This window comes from Meleagris gallopavo, chromosome 7, assembly GCF_000146605.3.
Source record: "Meleagris gallopavo isolate NT-WF06-2002-E0010 breed Aviagen turkey brand Nicholas breeding stock chromosome 7, Turkey_5.1, whole genome shotgun sequence".
Lineage (NCBI taxonomy): Eukaryota > Metazoa > Chordata > Aves > Galliformes > Phasianidae > Meleagris > Meleagris gallopavo.
This window is the reverse complement of record NC_015017.2, coordinates 6,697,244-6,709,950: the sequence shown is the minus strand read 5'-3', so window position 1 is coordinate 6,709,950 and position 12,707 is coordinate 6,697,244. Positions and strand designations below refer to the sequence as shown.

Sequence of the window (12,707 nt, the reverse complement as noted above, 5' to 3'; positions counted from 1 at the left end):
TTGTCTCATGAATCCTCTTCTCAGAGCAATTTTTCCATTTTCATGACTTCAGGTCACTTGCATAAGGGAGACAAAAAACAAAGGAACTTGCCTGGTGGTTTCTGGCTGGTGGCCAGAATAGTTATCATATTAGATTGGTTTGTGCTGAGGTAGCTACCAAAACCCCAGAGAATTTACCATCCAGAGAAACAGCAAGCTATATAAAGCTTGCTCTATAAAGCATAGTCTTTATAGAGCGTGACTTTGCAAATCCTAGGGCTGTAGTGCACTTGCATTTTTCAACACGCTCTCCACAGGCTCATGAGGAAGAATAGCATGGGCAAGCATACTTAGCTATACCCTATAGTATATTATGTGTGTGCATATCATCCAAAAACTTTCAGCACCATCATTTTAGAGATTGAAGGATTTTTGAATTCTAGTTTATACTACCTTTCTAATGACAACCAACAGGCAGCAATTCAATTGATACGTCATATTCTTTTTTACTAAATGTGAACAAAATGCCACATAGGTAGAAGAACATCTTATACAAACATATCCAACAAAGAAGTCCTGGGCAGGGAGGCAAGAAGTATTATCCTTTAAAAAAAGTCAACAAAACAAACAACGTCTTCTCAAAGTTAGAATGAGGTAACTTATCAGAGCTTTTCTCCAATACCTTATAGAAATTCTGTTTTCAATTAAGAGACAGTTGGGAAAACTCACCTTTCAGTATCTTCAGCAGCGCTTCAACATTCATAAGATGTTTTTAACGTGGTACTTGTGAAAGGACACAAGAAGCGTAGACTGCAGTTTCCATTGGGCAAAAAGTGAAAAATAATTCAAACCATAAAAATTCAGAAATTTTGTCCTTGAATAACTTTCGATGCTATCAACTTAATGACATGCACCAGTTTTCTTAGTGAATTTGCTAATTTAGAAGACAATGAGGAAGCTAGTTTTAATCTATTTGGTGTAGAGATAATGACCTCTCTGAAGAGAAAGACAGCTATAGGCCTTTCTAGAAACATTGCATCTGACTGAACTTCTGTTGAAGGCTGAGCTACTGATACGTTTCAAAATGAAAGGAAATTTTGAAGACATTCTTCTTAGAATAAAATAGTGGAACACCAAAATACATAGACACTCACTTAGGCAAATGTTACCTAACCTTACATAGATAATATTTTCACATACATCAAGGTCTTTTTAGTGAACTGATTCACGGAAAGAAACTGTAAGTAAACAAGAACGTTGTCCTATTTTCCATTTCTGTGAGAAATAGCACATGAACAAAATAATATTCTCTCTTCAGAATTATTCTTAGCACTTTGCTATGGCAAATGTCACAGAATAGAGAAGATGAGAAGACATTTTGTTCTGTAATCGCTAAGTGCAGTATATTATTTTCAGTGAGCTGAAAAACACACAAGCTAAACCCCTGTACGTGTCAAACACAGTGTAAACACCACAGCCCAACCATGTCAGCACAAAGAGACTTACCACGTACTTATCACTGAAGCAGTTCAGGCTTCCCAAAAGTTACACATACTGTATCTAAGATGAATTAGTCTCCTTGGGAATGCAGGCAAACGCCCTCCAAGACAGTGCATTGCTAAGCAAAAAAAGAGAAAAGATTAAAAAATGACTACTAATTTGTTTCTAGATAACATTAAAAGATTGGGAGGCAGAAGAAGGACCCCTCTAAACACTGTCTTACTTCTAGCAGTAGGCATCTGTAGCCAACTCTAAAAGGCAAGGCTTCCACCAATCTACCAACATTTGGAAGGAATGCATGCCTGCTGTTTGTATGCATCACATTTTCTGTTCCAAAGCTTCTTACTCTTTCAACGAAGGACCCCACTGCATATCAATCAGGTTGCAGAAATAGAAAAACCCCAGCGCCAAAGCTTTACTTAAGCTGCTCAGAGCTGTGCCAGCTGAAGAATCAGATGTTATGACAAATTAATGAAAGAAACTTAAGATATCTAACAAAATCAATACACGGATCGACCAGGGTTTTGTGGTAGAGCACACTTTGGAATGAGCTCATCTTGCAACGTAGAACAGTTAATAGGCCTTTAACCTTTGTAGTTCAGTGCATTCAGAAATTTAGCGTTATTCTGAACTTGTACATCAAGTGTCTTTTTTAACTCTGTTCAAATAGTACACAAATAATTTATTTTCTTAATGAAAAGTACAAAAACATGCTATCTGCAATCTGAGGAGAATAAAATCATTTAATGGTATTTGGTTTTTTTTTTAGTAGATTTCTCTTCCTGAGCTGTCTTTGATTCCAATATCTGAATCCTGAAATATCTGAAAACTTGTTGTCCCACCCTGTTTACCCTAATGACACAAAGCAACATTTTCAAAAAACGCTTCTTAGAGGTTTATTAAAAGATTTTGGTATATAATATATTTTAAAATAATACATTTCTACAAACTTTATTATAAATTGGCCTTGATTTTCAAAGGTTTGGCCTTGTCTTATGAGATGACCGTTTCAGATAGCATATTTGGATATCTGAGTTATTTTCACAGTTGCTAGTTATTCCCCAATTCTCTGTGTACTTTGGGAAGCAGAGGGCCTGGGTAGAGTCATAGTTATTCAGTTGAGACTTTAAAAAGCAAAAGAACCACTCATAAAACAATCAGCTAGTTTCTTCAGAAATTCTTCTTCAGCAGAAGAACAGAGATATGGATCTGTCTGCTGACCATCTATCCTCTCACATAAAGAAACTTCTGGCTATTTTTCTGTGTATGACTTTCCTGAAGGACATACGCTTATTTAAATGCTACTTGAATAGTTATCTGTATTTATCTATTGACCTATATATATGTCTATATGCAACATTTCTTCATGAATGTACAAGGAGCAAAAATAATTGTGCACAGACACAGGGATTCTTCTAAGCACCTGGGTAAATTGGAATTTTTGATGCTGGCTATGAATTTTGAACTGTTCATTCCTTGTAAGGAACTGCAGACACTGCACTCACTGATTTCCTGTTTAATGTCTGGGACAGCAGTAATTTGAAGAAACTTCTACATTATGCAATAGGTGGACATAAGTTTATTAGAAAATATTAAATTAACATCCTGATTAATTACAGAGCGCCTAACTACAGTAAGAGTGAGAATGGTTAGAAATTGGCATCAGGGTTGAAATCCTTTGCCTTCTCTGCTTTGAAAATCCTTCTGACCCTCGGAACATGCAAAGCAGGGCACTAATTATCAAGGGGAGTGTTTGCAAAAGCTGTTGCGCATTTCTCAGGAATGTTTGGATTGCAATTCCTTTATCCAATCCACATCTGCCTTTTCCATTCGAGGCTGAGTTTTATACCTCTGCCCTCTTCACTGTCTTTTTCATTTCTCTCAACAGTGGTCCTATTCTGTATTTTCTTTTCAGATAACCCAAACAAAAATGTAATTGATTGTTTTTATGGAAATACCATTACTGTGCCATTTCCTGCAACACTTTGAATAAAAATATTCCTTGTATTTTCAAATTAGAAAAATTCTAACTATAACTGTCTAAGCTTTCTTAGCCAACTGAAAAAAAAAAAACCCCACAAGGAACTATGTATCTATATTGCATGCAGTAATATAGTTTTTGCCTATGCTGAGAGACAAGGAAATATGAATTTGCTTACTCTGCTTAAAAACTCACTATAAAACCCCATACTAATATCGCGACATAATAGCAGTCCTCACATTTTTGTTTCCGATTTTATCACTTTGGCCTACCCTCATATCATAAACCGATAACATAATCGTTATCAAGATCATATTTTTTCACAAAGCATTTCACTGTTTTGTTACACAATTATGCAGTGTTAATTATCAAATGTCCTTTAAGTAGCCTTATCTAATTTACCGTAAACCAATTTCCAGGCTTTTTATTCTGTTTTGTTCCTGTTAGCTTCTGTGAAATTTATCAAAAGGGCTATTTTTATAAACAACTTCTGTCGTTCTACAGAAGACTCCACTAGCACAACTCTCCACAGAAGTTAATGTCAGAGAAGCAGAGAAGTTCTACAAAAACTCACAGAAACAATAAAACATTTCTTCTTTTTATGGAAGAAGCAAAAATATTTTCTTCTTCACTTCCTTAGTATTCCCACATTTTGTTACTGTACACAATACTGTCTTTGCTTTCTCAATACACATCCACCAAAAGAATTTAAATTTACTAAATTGCAAGTACCATCAAATCCCCAGGGCAGTCAGTAAAATTGTAGATCTCATCAAAATAAACCACATAAACTTTATAAAGTCCCATGGAAATTGATATATATATACGGAAAATTTGCTGTGAATTAAGTTGGGAAGACAATTTGAATCCCGAGTGTTCTGTTTATCTGATACTGAGGCTTCTATGTTTACTTTATATCGGGCTGTGTTTACAATGGGTTTCTGGATGTCAGATTAGATAGCAGTAAGATCTGTGAAAGTCTGGGAAAAAATGAGCATTTGACTTCTTATTTCTAGAAGAACCCTACAATGTCAGTAACTTTCTATATTCTAATGACAACTAAATGTATGCTATAAAAAACATGAGGCAAACAAGCTTCTTCAGCTGTTTTAGCTGCTGAATAAAATAAATCAGTTCAGAGCGAACAACTAATTCTTTAATAGGTTATTTACCCAGAGCCTGAGAAAATAAATGGCTAGAATTTGTGGTTCGATCTCATAGATTTATGTCTTATCTCACGTATGTAAATATGAAATTTTTTATTATTACAACCAATATATTTAAACATCAAATTTGAAGACTACTTCGTTCTTGATTCAGTGGCTTGACATGAACTATTATCTTTCACTTTCCGGCTAAATGTTCTCCAAAGCCAACAAGAATTTCTGATGAATCCCTCCGTCACTACTGCTGAAAGCTTCACTTGCACATAAGGACACGGTCCCCTTTCAGGGACAATTCTCTGATTCTGCAAAGCAATCAAGTCAGCCTAGAAACTAGCGTGAAGAGAGCTTTTGAGAAACTGAATTCAAAACGTCATTGTTTGAGGAAATACTGTAAGTTGTGCACACGCACAACTGTAATTTGGTATAAACATTTTTAACATTGAATGAACAGAAATGAATAGAAACTGTTCAATTCCAAAGCTCTGCTTTACATAAAAACATGTATATGTTAGAACTTCTTTTTTTTTTCCTCCAAGGCTTTTACGGTAAACAAAAAGAACTGAAATAGAACATACAAGATGTTAATAGTTAGCAACGTATGTCCACACTCTTAGGCAATTACTTTGGCAGATAAGCTCCAGTGAACAGCAAGGCTCCAGAAGTCTTATGTCTTGAGTCTTGAAGCAAGAAAAAGTTATTAAGAATCCCCAAACAAAGGTAGTGAACAAACAGTTACAAAGAGAACTAAGCTAGGTTTAGTGGGAAGTTTGAAAAAGCAGAACCTGGAGCTCCATGCAGATGTTCCTTGTATCAAAGCATTTGTGTTTCTTCACATCACAGTTTATGGCTTTGTGAGCATAACAACAGAAACCTTGGATCCACGTGAGTACAACTAACTAGAAAAGGATGTGTGACTACTGAGAATTCTTAATTCCAAAGAACTGTGAGTAGCAGAGCAAGCTAAAACCAGTTGCCTAAGAGCATTTAAAGCACTCCTCTTCTGAGCAATTCTAACTACCATATACCTTGTTGCATTGACAAAAAGTTACCAGAGACTGCTTCTATCATTGTGATTCCACTCATTAGAACAACCCAACTGTAAATCTATGAAAATCCAAAAAGCATCAAACCTTGTGCAGGAAAAAAATGAATCAGGATTGACTGTTAGAGATAGCCTGCAGTCTCATTACTACATCTTTACAACTTCTCAAAGACAGTCCCCAGACCAGAGCTTTTATTATGTCAATAAAGGCAAAGCTGTACTGCAAAGAACAGAGAAAATTTCATGTTTTTCAACAGTTTGAATTATCAATTGTAAAACTGTTAATTTTACCCTTCTGCTCCCTAGAGAGTGAACTGTGGAAGCCCTGATACAAACAGATTAAATGAACAATTGAGGAATAGCTACAAACGTATTTAATTTCAATGCAATTTTATGACAAAAATATTGTTTGTGACCTTGGTTTGAATTAAGAAAATCCAAAATCTTTCAGCCTTTGCTTGCTAAGGCTAACAAGACATATAGAATCTGCAAAGGAGAGGTCTATAGGTTTTGTTTTTTTTTCCTCAATGGATGAAGCCTGCTTCTCTTTGTAAAACTAAAATGCCATTATCCCAAGAATTACGAGTGCTTGATCATGTATGGGCAGACAGATTAGTTAACCTGACAACCTAAGAAGTCCTTTCCGCTTCCATTCTCCAAGATGCGTGAGCAGTCTTTTTATTAAAATGCTAACTGAAGATGACTTTATTTGAAAAATTATCAATTTTGATAAAAGGAATAATTCTTTATGCAGGATTATGAACTGCTGACACCATATCTGATGGAATCCAGAGTCGTAAGCAATTTCCACAGGCATACCAGACCGGAGAGCCACTGTTACAGCAGGCCTTAGCAAACCTCCTATTTCCTTCCTGTATGCCAGGAATGGAACAATAGTTTACAGCACATCAATTTTTTTCTGTTCTAAATTTTCTGTGTCACATTTTGTAATGGTTCACTTTGTATTGGATATATAAATACAATACTATCCTTTCCTAATACTGTTAGAAATGCAAACTTTTAGCATACTGTTGTAGTGATATGTGAAGACCAGCAAAAATAATCTTTCACTAATGACCAATTCTATTAAAATACTTATTTCTGTGCATCTTCTTTGCAACATACCAAGAAAATGCAAAATAAAAAATGTTGGAAGACCTTACAATGACTTGTGGACTTTTTATAATTTGGAGCGTGAAATTAAATAAAATAATTTGCATTTAGCAGCTTACCTATCTAACGAGTGTTCTTGAACAACTACGTGGCTCTGACTGATGTCTCCACCTGGATGCTATTGGTGATGTTTTCATAGCCTGGTTTGGGATCCATCTACTTAATTATTTTCAGGTCCTATTCCATGATAGATATCGCGTATCTATGATTCTTCAGAAAAAAATGTGCCTACTTGAAGACAAGGAAATTGGTCAATGCACGCTGTTGATGCTTCTCACACCAAAGAACGGATGCAGAACTCTTTGTTAAAGATAAAAATCTTTTTTCCATAATTTCTGAGTAGTCCTAATCACCGCCATGTGAATACAGAAGCAGCTTAACAACTAAAATTGACTTGTCCAACACATAACTCTGTGTGAAAAGGAAATACTGCACTTGGGTGAAAGCAAAGACGGAGCAGAAAACAAAAACAGCGATCAGTTATACAGTGCCCTAACTAATACTTTTAGCTAAATACGCTCTTATTCAGTCAAACTGTGCCATGCATCTTTTGTTTCCCTGAAGATTCTCTGCCTGCTTAAGTATATTTGAGCATCTCATCCTCAAGCACCTGCTGCTTGGTACAGACACCTCCCAGAAAGCTGAATAGCCTGTGATTCAGCAAAATGAAGAGCCTGTAAATAAAGTGTTGCAACTGCTATTTAGGTGAAAACTTGCTTTCATTCAGAGCTCAGATTAAAGATGTATTTCTGTAATGTATGGTTGATATGGAAATCACGCCTTTATTAAAGAAGTCCAGTTTACTAAAATGTGATGCTTCAGAAGTGCTTGTATGTTCCACTGATAACACTTCCGCTTTCTGCTGCTTCTGTTCTACTTGCAGTATGATTTGAGCACAATGGTGCTCTCAGGAACAGCAGTCAGAGCTTTGATCTTTTCTCAAGGATCAGACAAGAAAAGCCGTACTAATATTAGGATGCACTACAGCCTATTCTGTGCATGATTTGGCTTAAAACGAGTGATTAACCTGTTGGACACTACGATTTGCACTTCCTGCATGCTAGTGTGATCATCGTGCTGTAAAACAAAATTGTGGTAGTATTTTTCAGACACAAGCTTTAAAACATCCAGTTACAACACTGTATGCTGTTGGCAAAAACAATAATCTTCACTAGAGACAATAAGCGTGCTCCTTTCTACTAGATTCTAACTTCAGTTTTTGAATTTCTGTGCCACCCTGGACCACCTGTGGAGCAGATGCTGGATTTAAAGATGTCTGTGCAAATCCAACCTACTTAGATGAGGCCAGTCTGCAGATATGAGTAGTCACAGATAATGATAAAGTGTGGTGTAGAAGCAGCCTCTGAGCAAACTGAGAGGTGAACTATCAATGTTGAATATCAGGCAGCAAGCTGCTGGTTTGACCCTAAAAACATTTATTAACTTGAAAGATTCCTAAAAGATGATGATTTAGAAATGAATTATCAAAGTCTCAAAGTAATAGGATTACGTTACGAACACATCCTACAAACACAAACAATTAAATTAAAGCTGCCCTTGATGAATTTAACGCAACATGATGCAGAGTTACAGGATTGCAGTTCTTAGCCTACATTTTCTTCAGGGATGCGAGATGCTACCTAAGGGAAAATATATTTCCTGATAGCGTGGGTAGCATTAGATTTCATACCAAACTTTTTGTAAATTTCTGTGTAGTAGAAGCAACCTGAAAAAACAAAAAACCACAACACTTGGCTTTGGTAGACAGTATTGCTCCTTGAATTGGTGTTTCTTTCTTAAGAAATACAAAGAAGTCCAAGGAATAAGGCATTCAAAGCCAGGCTGTATGTGGCTCGGGGCAGCCTGGTCTAGTGGTTGGTGACCCTGCACATAGCAGGGGGTAGAAATGTAGGAATGCAATGTTGTTTTTGCATTAGATATTCAAAAGGGGGAACTGATGTGAAGAAGTAGAGCACAATGTGTTTGTATTTTGTAACTCGTCCTTAGAAATGCCAGATGTGAAAAAGTAGAAATACCATACATGTTGCATATTTTAGAAAAATAGTTGCTGAATGACGTGATTAATTCTTGCTTGCAAAACTGCAATAGTTTTTAAATGTTCCAAATAGTACAGGTATAGCAATATGGACTAGAAAGCATATTGTAGAGCTATTCTGTTTGGATAAGGGACATCAGCAAAAGGAAAACAGACTTAACAAACATCAAAGAAGCCAGGGACTCTACACAAGGCTGGATGGCCTCGCTCTGCGGGTAGGTTGGGATGCAACAGGCAGGCATCAAGATACTCCCCTCCATCTTTCTTTCAAGCTTATCTCAATGCAAGGACGAGCAGACATCCAGAAACAAAGACCGAGCGCTGAATGAGCAAATGCGAGAAGTTAACTAATTAATGATATATGCTTAGCTAGCAAAAATTTATGTTTATCCAGTATCTGTATATTTAGTTGAGTGCTGGGAAGATTGTGAACCTGAAGTACTCAGCCAATGAGGAATCAGGGGAGAAAGGGATAAGCATCGAGTAACGGGGCATAAAAGATGGGATGCTGTTTTCTGCGTGCTCTCCTGCTTGCAGGAAGCCCGCCATTGCAATCGTGAATAAAATCTGCTTTACCAGAGATACTGTTCTGATAAACTACTCGGATATTTCCAACAGAAACTACATGATCACTATGGTCCTTTTAAACCCAGGCCATTCTAGGAGTCTACGATTTGGGTAGATGTATGTTTTGTGTCAGAGATAATTTCAGTAAACATTTATGATCAGTAATTTAACTAAGAGCTGTTTATAAAATACATGCAGGAGCACACTCGAAGAACTAAGTAAAGAATCAAGAATTAAACTAAATAAATGAAAAAAAAAGAAAAACGTTACACAGTTACTTAAAATTCCAAAGACCCTTAATGGGGTCATGAACTAATCCGAGAGTGATTTAGTAGAGCATTAAACAGAAAACAACAGAATACGAGAGGAGATCCCTCGACTGACTTCTGATACCGACTCCAAGTAGCAGTATATTAAGTTTGGTTTGGGAGCAGATTAAACCAATTTTAAACCAGAGGTAATGGTGAAATGACAGACTGACGGTGGAATAAGAGAATATAGAAACAGAGTGGAATAGTACATGATAGAAAACGTATTCCCTTAAAAAAGAGCTGTTGTCACAACTTTATGTAAACAGCTAGTTCTAAGACCACTGTCTCGAAATAGAAAGGAATCCTATTTTTAAAATGTGGATGTGAAATAATGTACAAAAACTAACAATCTAACAATCTAACGTCAACTCCTCGGGCAGATCAGATAAAAGTTTCAAAGCAAAAAGGTACTGATCAATTGGTAAGGAAACAGAATTGTGAAAAAGAGCATGGTGTGTTATTTACACCTAAGCATCAGGAACAATCTTTTAAATACCCTGGTCGTGGCCATGTCACTGGTAACTGTGATGTACACAGCGCTTCAATGAAACCTATCAAGTTAGTGTATGTTTTGTTTCTGCAATCATAGATATCTGGTTACTGCTTTTGTATGGACTACAATATATAACTCATTTCCTTAATTTCCCCACATTTCCCTCAGAGTATTCTGCGAAACAATCTGCCGTAATAAGACTTTAAATTAAAGATCTCAATAATAAGAGTTCTATTGCTATGCTTCAGACACACATTCAAAATCTTGAATGTTTTTTCTTAGTACCTCTGTTTTACATTATTTTTTAACAGTTCCACCGAGTCCGGGGATTTCCCAAGGAATATATTCATGTTTCTATATGTAAATGAAACATAAATGCCAGGTACTTAGGGTTTACAAGAGAAATCATCCAATTCACGTATATTTCTAGCCATATAAGACTAGCATAGACAAGCATACTCAGCCTGGCCTTATTTCATAAAGAAGCAAACACAACAGGAAAGCTAGGTCACCAATTAAAAAAAACTGTCACTTTTCCAGGTAAAATGACTAAGTAATTATCTATTGCCAAACATCCATTTCATGTTAAGAGACGCTTCTGGAGCTTTACTGGAGAGCCGTGATTTAGCAACTAATTAACTACCCCACACTACATGTTCTTTCCCTCACTTAATGTGTTACAAAGTCAGAAACATATTAAATTTCACTCAACACTGTCCCTTAAATGATGAAACATGGTATATTATTGATTTTTCTCCAAATTCCACATACATCGCTTAGCACATAAACATTATTTTCCTTTATTGGATCAGACAAAAGCTACCTTCAGCCCCATGTGCTGGTCTGAGCAGTGACCAACAGCAGATCCCTCAGGAAGAACAAGAACATTCTAGCAAGAACAGGGTAATTATAAACTGATACCCTTTGGCAATAAGAATGTTTCTAGTGATTAACAGCTAAGGGATTTCCTAAGCCACAAGTCATGTTTTGTGTTTAATAGCTTCCAAATGTGATTAATTTTTTTTTCCCCCCTCCGTGAAACTTCCAGGAGGGGTGTGAACCTGTACAACCAGCATTCAGAAGATGCCATGGCAAGGCCCATGGCCTTGACAGTTTGAACTACACTGCACAAAGAAATAATCTTCTGTGTAGTTTGATAGGGCAATTTGAAAGTTTAATTGGGTACCCAATGCAGTTCAAGGTTGCACAATCATTCCTTATTCACCTCCGCAAAATCTTCCTTTAGCCATTTGCCTCTCAGGGTCTCTAAACAACATGCAGGGAGATAAAAGTATGAAACTGCTCTGTGATTCAGCAAAAGGGACTTAAAAAGGGAAAGAAAATTTTCTTTTCCTTTTTTTTTTTTATCCCCCATGGAGTTCAGCTTGTTGTCCGTATGTTCACAGTTTGGTAAAAGAATATGGATGATCCTGCAAGGAATGAGAACCACAGACTTTTCAACTGAGCTGAAAGCAACATTGAGGCTAGGTCAGAAATGGACAGAGAAAAGAAGTGCCAGAAAATTTCCTGTAAATTATACTGCAACTTTTTCATTTCAGAATCATTTCTGTGGTGCTCTGTGACCTATATTTTTAAACAATTTTTAGAATCATAATGCAAGATTGCATTATGGTAAAGATTAGACCACTGTTCAAGAACTGTATGCTATGTAAACATTCAAAACCTCTACAAGACCCAGAGTGAACAGTTTGGTCTCACGGACAGTAATCATTGGAACATCCAGAGTATTTTCTCTTAGAGAAATCAGCAGTTTTGATTATGGTTGCTGGAGTTAATAGGGATGAATCATATGACACTCATTGGAAGCTACCAAAAAACAAACAATAATTTTCTAAAAAGAAAACACAGCAAAATACATAAACATCCTATCATGGTTTATGCATTCTGATAAACTATGAAGAGGAGAGGAAGATAAACTGCTAAGTGGAGTACTCTCTTAAAACTGACCTAAACGCTACATCATGTATGTAGCAATTCCTATCTTTTCAAAATATAATCCTATGAAATAATCTTCCTTGAACTAGCTAAAATATCTTAAAACTTGTTCTAAGTTATTCACTTGTACCAGTGCTCCTTTTCATTTATTTTTTCATACTGAGATTATACCCAGTAAACACAAGAGCAAACTATGCTTACTGTTCTCAAAAATGAAAAATATGATTGGAAATTATTTAAAGCTGAGATGAGGAAAAGACACTACTGGATCCTAACGGGTTACAAAATACTCTCGCATGAGAATGCAGAGTTTATTACTACGGGATATGGCAGTGGTATTAACTCCTACTTTCTCTAGAGACACTTTCGCAGTGGGTAAGGAGCAGCTTTTAGGCTTATAAGTTAAGCATCAGAAACTTTTTATTACAAGCATCAGAAATCCTTCCCATCCTCAACTTTTTTAGTTAAAAAGTTAACTTTAGT

The 12,707-nt window shown here is 36.2% G+C and overlaps 1 long non-coding RNA gene across 3 annotated transcripts in view; it reads right to left on the bottom strand.

Annotated features, from left to right (window-relative positions):
• The window catches only part of LOC116216797, a 71,985-nt gene that overhangs the window by 8,855 nt on the left and 50,423 nt on the right, over positions 1–12,707 (bottom strand). For 2 of the 3 annotated variants that reach the window (XR_004160275.1, XR_004160273.1), the window contains 2 exons: positions 1,486–1,597; positions 709–789 (listed from right to left, as the gene is read on the bottom strand). This is a non-coding gene — a long non-coding RNA (uncharacterized LOC116216797). The remainder of the gene's footprint in view (positions 1–708; positions 790–1,485; positions 1,598–12,707) is intronic. The other variant, XR_004160274.1, reaches the window with a different exon arrangement.